This window comes from Lampetra planeri, chromosome 57 (genome assembly GCF_965212315.1).
Source record: "Lampetra planeri chromosome 57, kcLamPlan1.2.h2, whole genome shotgun sequence".
Lineage (NCBI taxonomy): Eukaryota > Metazoa > Chordata > Hyperoartia > Petromyzontiformes > Petromyzontidae > Lampetra > Lampetra planeri.
In genome coordinates this window covers 1,038,050-1,049,259 of record NC_136163.1, presented here as the reverse complement: position 1 = coordinate 1,049,259, position 11,210 = coordinate 1,038,050, and the positions used below count along the sequence as shown (strand labels likewise).

Genomic DNA, 11,210 nt, shown 5'->3' with positions numbered 1-11,210 from the left:
TTACCCGGTAAGGGCCCCACCCAGCTGTTATACAGCTGTTTTTTTCTTCGTTCAGAAGCGACCTGGCTATCAAAAATGATTGCTCAACGAAGTGGCCCATCGTCGTCTGGAAATGTATAGCAGCCAAATACTGAAAATCCACGCGACCACGGGGAGAGACACGCAAACTCCAAATATACAGCAGCAGGTGTCAGGATCGGGATCGAACCCACGACCTCCTGTATACCAGGCGAGGTAGTGAACATCTCCTAGCCACCGTGATGATGAGAGAGAGAGACCTGCAGACTCCAAATATACAGCAGCAGGCGTCAGGGTTGGAATCGAACCCACGACTTCCTGCATACCAGGCGAGGTAGTTAACATATCCTAGCCCCTGTGACGTTGATGAGACAGAGAGACACGCAAACTAATATACAGCAGCAGGCGTCGTCAGGGTCGGGATCGAACCCACGACTTCCTGCACACCAGGCGAGGTAGTGAACGTCTCCTAGGCACCGTGATGATGATGAGAGACAGAGACACGCGAACTAGTATACAGCAGCAGCAGGCGTCGTCAGGGTCGTGATGGGCCTCGCCCCGCCAGCCTGCGTGGGCCACACGGGGCCCTCTCGCTGTGTGATTCACGAGAGGGGGGTTGCCCGGCCTCACGCCCCCCAGCGGGCAACCTCACACATTGCCCGTGGCACTGCACCACCTGGACCACCTACACCACCTGGAGCACCTGTACCACGCTGATGATGACGACGACGCTGACGCTGACGATGATGATGACGCTGACGATGATGATGACGCTGACGACGACGATGATGACGACGACGCTGATGATGACGACGACGATGATGACGACGACGCTGCTGATGACGACGACGCTGATGATGACGACGACGCTGATGATGACGATGACGCTGACGATGAGCTTCGTCGATGTTGCGTGGCCTCCTGGCCCGCGAGCCCACGTCTCAGACGGCCGCTCCGTCCATGCCGGGAAACCCTCTAATCCCCTTGTGCGGATGTGGGATTAAGTGAGTGACCAGCCCCCACCCCCGTTTCGCCACCACCATTCTCCCAGCCCACTAAGCACAACCACCGCCCGATGGGGGGGGGGGCCCGTCCCTCTGATCTACGCCGTGGGCCGCTCGTGTCGAGGCTACGTCGGGCGACGATAATCCGCGCCGTGTTTTGAGAAGGGGCTGCGAGCATGGCGGGCGGGCGGGCGGGCGGGCGGGCGGGCGGGCGGGCTGCCCCCTCTGCCACCCTCGCTTTGTCCGCCTGTGAGCGGCCGGGAAAACGTCTCTGGGGGGGGGGGGGGGGCTCCGTGTTGATGTTGCCGCCGCCGCCGCTGCCGCTGTTGTTGTTGCTGCTGCTGGGGCTGCTGTTGTTGTTGCTGCTGTTGTTGTTGCTGCTGCTGGGGCTGGCGCTCTGAGCCAGAGCTTTGATGGAATTACGATGCTCGCTCGCCGCTGTTGTTGCTCGCGATGGGTGCTGTGTGGGTGCTGTGGTGGTGGTGGTGGTGCTGTGTGGGTGCTGTGGTGGTGGTGATGCTGTGTGGGTGCTGTGGCGGGAGGTGGTGGTGGTGGTGCTGTGTGGGTGCTGTGGTGGTGGTGGTGGTGCTGTGTGGGTGCTGTGGTGGTGGTGGTGGTGCTGTGTGGGTGCTGTGGTGGTGGTGATGCTGTGTGGGTGCTGTGGCGGGAGGTGGTGGTGGTGGTGCTGTGTGGGTGCTGTGGTGGTGGTGGTGGTGCTGTGTGGGTGCTGTGGTGGTGGTGGTGCTGTGTGGGTGCTGTGGTGGTGGTGGTGGTGCTGTGTGGGTGCTGTGGTGGTGGTGGTGGTGCTGTGTGGGTGCTGTGTGGGTGCTGTGGTGGTGGTGGTGGTGCTGTGTGGGTGCTGTGGTGGTGGTGATGCTGTGTGGGTGCTGTGGCGGGAGGTGGTGGTGGTGGTGCTGTGTGGGTGCTGTGGTGGTGGTGGTGGTGCTGTGTGGGTGCTGTGGTGGTGGTGGTGCTGTGTGGGTGCTGTGGTGGTGGTGGTGCTGTGTGGGTGCTGTGGTGGTGGTGGTGGTGCTGTGTGGGTGCTGTGTGGGTGCTGTGGTGGTGGTGGTGGTGCTGTGTGGGTGCTGTGGTGGTGGTGGTGCTGTGTGGGTGCTGTGGTGGTGGTGATGCTGTGTGGGTGCTGTGGCGGGAGGTGGTGGTGGTGGTGCTGTGTGGGTGCTGTGTGGGTGCTGTGGTGGTGGTGATGCTGTGTGGGTGCTGTGGCGGGAGGTGGTGGTGGTGGTGCTGTGTGGGTGCTGTGGTGGTGGTGGTGGTGCTGTGTGGGTGCTGTGGTGGTGGTGGTGCTGTGTGGGTGCTGTGGTGGTGGTGGTGCTGTGTGGGTGCTGTGGTGGTGGTGGTGGTGCTGTGTGGATGCTGTGTGGGTGCTGTGGCGGGAGGTGGTGGTGCTGTGTGGGTGCTGTGTGGGTGCTGTGGCGGGAGGTGGTGGTGGTGGTGGGGAGTTTAAACAAATTCTGCCCTAGACTCCTCGGCTGGGACATGGGGTGGACACGGACACACGGGGAGGGGGGGTTGGACACGGAGACACGGGGGAGGGGGGTGGACACGGAGACACGGGGGGGGGGGGGGGTGGATACGGACACACGGGGGGGGGGGGGGTTGGACACGGAGACACGGGGGGGGGTGGATACGGACACACGGGAGGGGGTGGACACGGAGACACGGAGGGGGGGGGGTGGATACGGACACACGGGGGGGGGGGGGGGTTGGACACGGAGACACGGGGGGGGTGGACACGGAGACACGGGGGGGGGGGGGTGGATACGGACACACGGGGGGGGGGGTTGGACACGGAGACACGGGGGGGGGGTGGACACGGAGACACGGGGGGGGGGGTGGACACGGAGACACGGAGGGGGGGGTGGACACGGACACACGGGGGGGGGGAGTTGGACACGGAGACACAGGGGGGGGGGTGGACACGGAGACACGGAGGGGGGGTGGACACGGAGACACGGGGGGGGGGTTGGACACGGAGACACAGGGGGGGGGGGTGGACACGGAGACACGGAGGGGGGGTGGACACGGAGACACGGGGGGGGGGGGTTGGACACGGAGACACGGGGGGGGGGGGTGGACACGGACACACGGGGGGGGGGGGTTGGACACAGAGACACGGGGGGCGGGTGGACACGGAGACACGGGGGGGGGGGGGTTGACACGGACACACGGACACACGGGGGGGGTGGACACGGAGACACGGGGGGGGGTGGACACGGACACACGGGGGGGGGGGGGTTGGACACGGAGACACGGGGGGGGGGGGGTGGACACGGAGACACGGGGGTGGGGGGTGGACACGGACACACGGGGGGGATGGACACGGAGACACGGGGGGGGGGTGGACACGGACGGAGACACGGGGGGGGGTGGACACGGAGACACGGGGTGGGGGGGTGGACACGGACACACGGGGGGGGGTGGACACGGAGACACGGGGGGGGGTGGACACGGACGGAGACACGGGGGGGGGTGGACACGGACACACGGGGGGGTGGACACGGAGACACGGAGGGGGGGGTGGACACGGACACACGGGGGGGGGGAGTTGGACACGGAGACACAGGGGGGGGGGTGGACACGGAGACACGGAGGGGGGTGGACACGGAGACACGGGGGGGGGGTTGGACACGGAGACACAGGGGGGGGGGTGGACACGGAGACACGGAGGGGGGGTGGACACGGAGACACGGGGGGGGGGGGTTGGACACGGAGACACGGGGGGGGGGGGGTGGACACGGACACACGGGGGGGGGGGGTTGGACACAGAGACACGGGGGGCGGGTGGACACGGAGACACGGGGGGGGGGGGGTTGACACGGACACACGGACACACGGGGGGGGTGGACACGGAGACACGGGGGGGGGTGGACACGGACACACGGGGGGGGGGGGGTTGGACACGGAGACACGGGGGGGGGGGGGGTGGACACGGAGACACGGGGGTGGGGGGTGGACACGGACACACGGGGGGGATGGACACGGAGACACGGGGGGGGGGGTGGACACGGACGGAGACACGGGGGGGGGTGGACACGGAGACACGGGGTGGGGGGGTGGACACGGACACACGGGGGGGGTGGACACGGAGACACGGGGGGGGGTGGACACGGACGGAGACACGGGGGGGGGGTGGACACGGACACACGGGGGGGGGTGGACACGGAGACACTGGGGGGGGGGTGGACACGGAGACACGGGGGGGGGGGTGGACACGGACACACGGGGGGGGGGGTGGACACGGAGACACGGGGGGGGGGGTGGACACGGACACACGGGGGGGGGTGGATACGGAGACACGGGGGGGGTGGACACGGAGACACGGGGGGGGGTGGACACGGACACACGGTGGGGGGGGGGTGGACACGGACACACGGGGAGGGGGGGGTTGGACACGGAGACACGGGGGGGGGGGGTGGACATGGACACACGGGGAGGGGGGGGTGGACACGGACACACGGGGAGGGGGGGTTGGACACGGAGACACGGGGGGGGGTGGACACGGAGACATGGGGGGGGGGGGTGGACACGGAGACACGGGGGGGGGGTGGACACGGAGACACGGAGGGGGGGTGGACACGGAGACACGGGGGGGGGGTGGACACGGACACACGGGGGGGGGGGGGGACACGGAGGTGGGGGGGGGGGACATGGAGACGCTGGAGAGGTCACGATTAGCAAATCGCAAAATCTGCGATTTGTTGCGATTTGAGAAGTCCTCTTACTTTCTTATTGGCATTGATTTATTATTTATTATTATAACTTTATTTATTTAGCTTAACAAGTGGTCTATGTTTGATTGTTCTATTTAAATTACAACATTTCGATAAATACACGTTGGAAGCAATTCATATTTTTTAAGTTCTCATCCTTGCATTAGAATATACAGAGCAGTTCATATTTTGATGGTATCACGTGGTAATGCTCCATCAGAAATGTTTAAATCTATTACACAGTGACTATTGAACTGAAGCTTGACTTACATTTGTTTAAATCGCAAATCAAATCGCAATATCTGTCAGAAAAATCGCAATGAGACATTTTCCCCAAATCGTTCAGCCCCACTCCACACACCGCTACGCACCCATCTCAGAATGCGCGTGCGTGTTCTGATGAATGTGAGGGTTGTGGTGTGTGTGTGTGTGCGGTGTGTGTGTGTGCGGTGTGTGTGATTCGTGCTGTGTGTGTGGTGCGTGTGTGTTTGGTGTGTGCGGTTCGTGTATGTATGTATGGTGTGGTGTGTGTGTGGTGATTGTGTGGTGATGCGTGGTGTGTGGTGATTGTGGTGTGGGTGTGGTTTGGGTATGGCGAGTGTGGTGTGGGTATGGTGAGTAGTGTGTGTGTGTGGTGAGCGTGGTGTGTGTGGTGATTGTGTGGTGATGCGTGGTGTGTGTGTGTGGTGATTGTGTGGTGATGCGTGGTGTGTCGACAGCTCTCTCTGCTGGTGAACTTCCTCGCCTGCAGGTTTCCCCGACGCGTCTGACGAACATCAGCTCTGAGGATGCTGTACCCCACCACCATCATCGTCTTCATCAGCCATCATCTATCCACAGCTGGATGAAGCCCTTCACTTAGACGCGCCGACAATGAGTTGCGACATCGTCATCTCGACTCGTAGCACCTCTCCGCCGCCGCGAAGCCTTGGCTCCTCGTTCTCACGGAGAGAGAGGAGAGAGAGGGGGGGGGCCCACAGACGAGGAACGGAAAGGCAGCAGCAGCCACGCGGTGATGAGGAGCCGGTGGTGCTACCCACAATTTCCCAAGCTCTGCGGTCCTCTCTCTATATAAAAATCAGTTTTGGGCCAATGAATGAGCGATTGATGGGTGGGGGAGTCAAGCCGGATCGCTCTACCCGGAGGAAACCCCCGCGTGTGCGGGAGCGACGCCTCCAGCAGGCACAGGTGCATGCTTAAAGGTGCATTGAAAAATTATGATACTCCGATTGATGCTTCTGCTGTTGTGGAGTGACTCATGCAGCCAGCAGTGGCTGCAGGGTTTTGGTAGTACATGATGTTTATGCCATTTATTGTGAAAATTCCGTTACAGTTCCTATGATCACTGTGTCATTGCTTTCATGGCTTTATTTTGGTGATTTCGAAAAGTGTATTGGTTTAGCCATGTTTGTTTGTTGTAGTACAGAGTTAGACTGATGGCCTTAATCTAAGTTGTCTTGTGGTTGTTGTTGGTTGTTTGACTTGCATCCCACTGGGATTTTTGCACACAGCGTTGGTCTACGGTGTTTTTTTCTGCAATATTTTGCTGTCTTTTCTTGGATTTTCTGTTTGCACTCAGTCACATATTCACTTTAAGATATTTTTTTGCTCATGTTTTTGTTTTTTGTTTGTTGCGGTTGCACCCGATTCAAGAGCCGAATGGCTCACAGGGCTACACCTGATACATGAACTTGAACAGACGGAGCGGATGGAGACGAGTCCTCAGCACCGCCTCTTCCTCCTCCGGGCAGAGCCCGGCAGAGCCCGGCAGGGCTCGGAAGGGCTCGGTAGGGCACGGCAGAGCCCGGCAAGGTCCGGCAGGGCACGGGGCTCCTCCTCGACGCGCGCACGGGAAGGGACTTCCACACGGGGCCGTGAGCCTGATCGGCACCAGCCTCGCCGCTCCACTCCATGGTGCCGGGTCAGGGGCCGCGTGCGTCGCCACGGCAGTCTCGCGGGCTGATGCGACGTCCTTCAGACACCATCACAGTATTCTGTGGGTCTTAGAAAAATAATAAATAAACAAAAAATCGAGACTTATTTTCACCATGATGACGGTCGCTTGTGTTGCGATCGAAACGTCGTCGTGTTTCGTTTATTTTATTATTCTTTGAACCCATCTACGTGGCTTTACCGAAAGACCCAAATGATATGGATTCCTGCAGTCACGAAAGCTTCAAGTCCAGATTTAAACCATCACAATGTTGTGTTCATACCGCAGGGGCAATCCGATGAGCTGCAAAGCTCTTTCACGCAGGTGCCCAGTCGGGGGCGGGTAAGAACGTCACGACAACAAAGAGCGCACGTGAACACATGCGACAGTGATCATCCGCAGTTGTGATGCACGTTTACAAAGCGCCCCTTAAGCGATCGTTCTCAGGGCAAGGCGGAAAGAGTTGGACATCACGCAAGGTGAGAAGAAGAGAGTTAGAGAGAGAGGTTTGAAAATAGATACCCTTTGGTTCTTTCGGTAAAGTCACGTAGGTAGAAATAAAATAAATATAAAATAAAATGTATACCCACGTGACTTTACCGAAAGAACCGAAGAGTGTGGATTCCTGCTGTCACGAAAGCTCCAAGTCAAGGTTTTAAAATAACTAAAGAGAGAGAGAGACAAAGCCATTTTACTGGTAGGAACCACCTGGTTCCACCAGCCCACAGGGGATTATTGTGTCTGTCCGTCGTGCATCCAAAAATGTGAGGGGTGGGGCTGGGTGCAGAGGGGAGAGGCTGGGTGGGGCTGGGTGGGGAGGGTGGGGCTGGGTGGGGAGGGTGGGGCTGGGTGGGGGGTTGGAGGGGTGGGGCTGGGTGGGGAGGGGCTGGTCACCCCGTGGTGTCCTTATAAAACTCAACGTTTAACCTACTCACGCCGGCTTGTGCCCGCCCTCACAGTCGGCCATATTTGCGTAAAACACCACGCCGCCGTTGACCCTGGCCATTGACCGAGCAACCCAACGTTCCTACCAGCTCCCTCCGCAGGAATGTGTTAAACAGAGGCGTTTGTCGTGGAGAAGTGAAGATGTGTAAGAGTCTGGGAGGTCCCCTGACCTCCAAGGGGCTCGCGGGTTGAGGTGCCGTCACCTGCCAAGGCGCCGTGACCACCGCCAGGTGAGCAGCGCGAGGCCGCGGTGACAGCGATTGACGCACGACCTGCGGGGGGGGGGGGGGGGTCACGGATGTAGGGGAGCAGGAGCGAGTCCATTCGCGGCCTCGGATGCCGGCAAGAGAATCTCGACACCGACACGGGCACGGGACAGGGAGCCAGTGAAGGGTGACAGGAGCACAGTGTGTGATGAGGCCCTTGAAGCGTGCACCGGGTTTCCCGTGATTGTACCACATCCCACATCCCCGTCAGTCGCACGGCCTTGCGGGAGTGAATCTTTACCCCCCTCCCCCCTCTGTTTTTTCTACGATCAGAGGAAACGAGAAGATGCTCGGTGTAGATGAAATATTTCACTCGTCAGCGTGGCCAGGACTCGCTCGCAACGTTGCCCGCCGATGATTGCGGACATGGGCGCCGCTCCTCGCCACGCGTGCCGCGTCGTGTGCGGTGGGTCCCGGATAATGACCCCTCTCTAAATGACCCAGCCGGGTGTGCATGATGATAATGCGCGCTAATAGCGGCGCCGGGCACGGAGGGTGAGGCCGCCTCCTCATCCTCACTTCCTCCCTCCCTCCTTCCCCGTGTCTCTCCCTCCTCAAGTCCCCCTCCCTACCCGTGTCTCCCTCCCGTGTCTCCCTCTCTCCCGTGTCTCCTTGCCTACCTGCCTCCTGCCCCGTGGCTCCCTCCTTCCCGTGTCTCCCTCCAGGGTCTCCTTCCCTTCCCTACCTCCCTCATTCCCCGTGCCTCCCTCATCAAGTTTCCTTCCTCCCCCGTGCCTCCCTTCCTCCCACTATCTCTCCCTCCCCTGTGCCCCCCCCCCCCTTCCCTCCCTGTATCTCCCGCCCCCCCTCTCCATCCCCACGTCTCCATCCCCGCGTCTCCCTCCCCGTCTTGCACGTCCCTTCTCATCACGGCTCGCTCGGGGAAGAGATGTTGCTGTGGGCGGGAGGCGAGGGTGGAGGTGGTGGGCGGTGGGGTAGGGATGGAGGGGTGGGGTTGGGGGGGAGGCACGTGCCTCGTCTCATCCCACGTGCAGCGTGGGGGGACTGCTCAATCCACTGCTGGATGGAGCGCCTCTACCCCAAGCCGCCGCGATGCTGGGATCATCGCACCTGGGCGAGGGGGGAGGAGGCGAGAGGGGAGGAGGCGGAGCCACGCGGCGCGGCGCCAATGGCTCCCTCGCCTCTGTCGAGAGCCCAGACAGCCGGTGTGACTCGTCTCCTCCTGCCCACATCTGTCCCTCCACGTTGCTTACACATCCCATCAGCCGCGCGGACCTCCATCTGGGAGTGCACGTGACAGCGACATTGATTGGTTCAACTGAAGCGAAACTCCGGGCCGGTTTTGACATTCAATGTCTCGTCAGAGTGAAAACGAACAATGTACCGTGAGCAAATAGGCAGGGCTTCATTTCTCTAACCCACGTATACGGGGACGCTGCGAGGCTGGGCTGGCCTGGATAAGGGATTCTTGGCGTAAGGCACTACCACTAGAGTACAAGGCACGGCTGATGGGAACGTGTCCAAATCTCTCAGGGGTCTGTGAGCCCTTCGCACAATCCAGCCTCGTTCAACCCAGAATGGATCGTCGGCAGGCCAGCCTGAATGTTGCTAACTGGTTCAGATGCTCCATTAAAGGGCTCCACGTTTGGCAAGCGTAGAGAAGGGAGGGCGATAGGCCAGGTGGGGTTGAGGGGGGGGGAGTGTTTGATGGCCCAGAACACCTATAGGGAGTTGCTTTGTTTTGGTGGGGCTGATGGTAAGGCTCCCGTCTCTTCGTGGCACGCTCCAGGGTCAACAGCCGTGCTTGCGTCTTACTTGTAGCCTCCACTCCCCCTACCCCACACCCCCACCCTCCCTGTCTCTCCTCCCCCCTTCTCTTGCCTATATGTCCTCTTGTTGCAGCAGCCCCTTTTGCCCACTTCAGCAAGTGTTTCTTGCTGTGGTTGTCTCACTTGATGACGGACGCTTGTGTTGCGCCCGAAACGTCGTGATTTAATGTATTTTATTTTATACCCACGTGACTTTACCGAAAGAACCAAAGAGTATGGATCCCTGCAGTCACGAAAACTTCAAATTTAGAGTCAACAGCAGCGTTTTCAATTCTTTCTCAGAGTGAGCAGCAATGACCAGATCACCAGACCACGTCACGTGGTGGACCAATCGGGAGCCATTCCTTGGCCGCACACGGACATCGATCAGCCTCCCATTGTGTTTGTACCAGATGGAAACTCCTCTGGCACAGCCGTGAAAAGCTTCTCGAACGACATCGTTATCGAAGATGTTAAATAACTTTGGGAGCCAGAGGACATGCCTGTCGCACCTCAAGGCGAACAGGTAATGGCTGTGACACCTGGCCACGCAGATTTACCAGCACTTGCCCACCACGACGAAGACCCTCAATGATTGTGAGCACACAGAGTCAGGGACACCGAAATCACAACGAATAACACAGAGCCTATTGTTGGTATCACGGGCCTTGACCAGGTCAACACAGCGCGTACGCACAATGCGTAGCTTTTCTAAACGCAAAGCCACGAGGGATGATGAGGTCTTGGGATGAAACCCGTCTAGGGGAGCGTGCGGGGCGCGTGGGAGGCGGGAGGGGAGGTAGGAGGGGGGACGAGGGGAGGTAGGAGGGGGGGATGATGGGGGGGGGGCGAGGGGGGGTGTTCGTACTCATCCCCCGAGGGTAGGGACGGCCCCGCCGCGTGAGACCCGCACGCCGTGGCAATTAACCGGCGCGCGGAGTGGGGGTGGAAGCTCATCTCGTGTGTGTCTCTACCCCCCCTGTGATTGCCGTCCACAGGGGCTGCTGCTGCTGCTGCTGCCACAGTGGTGGTGGTGGTGGTGGGGGTGGTGGTGGTGGTTGGTGGTGGTGGTGTCGCGCTGGACCTGCAGTCCACAGGTCGCCGGATCGACTCCGTCTGCGCAGGTTCCACAACGGGGCGAGTTTCTTCCCCCCCCTCCCCCCACTGTCCACACAGCAGCAGTGGACGTGGATTCACCACTGTGGGTTCACCACCGTGGGTTCACCACCGTGAGTTCACCACCGTGAGCCAGAACGGCAGGTCACGTGTGGTGGTGGTGGGTGCCCTATGAACCCGGCAACCCGAGTTCGATTCCCGCTCACGGCCAACGCCAGTGACGATTTTCTGAACCGGTCCTGGGCCTGCCACTCTTTCTACTCAGCCTCAAATGAGTACCTGGTGTGGTGTGTAAAACATCGCCTCTAGGGAGACAAAGGCGGCCGGGCGTGGTGCTGATCACCCACCCTTCTTGTGCCATGCCGGCCTTCATAGGTGCTACTCTCTACTCCCTAACATCACTTGCTCTAAAAAGCATGTTATGGCTA

The 11,210-nt window shown here is 60.5% G+C and overlaps 1 long non-coding RNA gene across 2 annotated transcripts; it reads left to right on the top strand.

Annotated features, from left to right (window-relative positions):
• The first annotated feature begins 754 nt into the window (after positions 1 to 754).
• Positions 755 to 6,782, top strand: LOC144735874 (uncharacterized). 2 transcript variants are annotated; one of them, XR_013588696.1, is made up of 3 exons: positions 755 to 1,022; positions 5,505 to 5,955; positions 6,407 to 6,782. It is a non-coding gene; the product is annotated as an uncharacterized LOC144735874 (long non-coding RNA). The 2 variants fall into 2 exon arrangements; XR_013588695.1 differs by having other exon boundaries at positions 5,473 to 5,955.
• Positions 6,783 to 11,210: the final 4,428 nt, after the last annotated feature.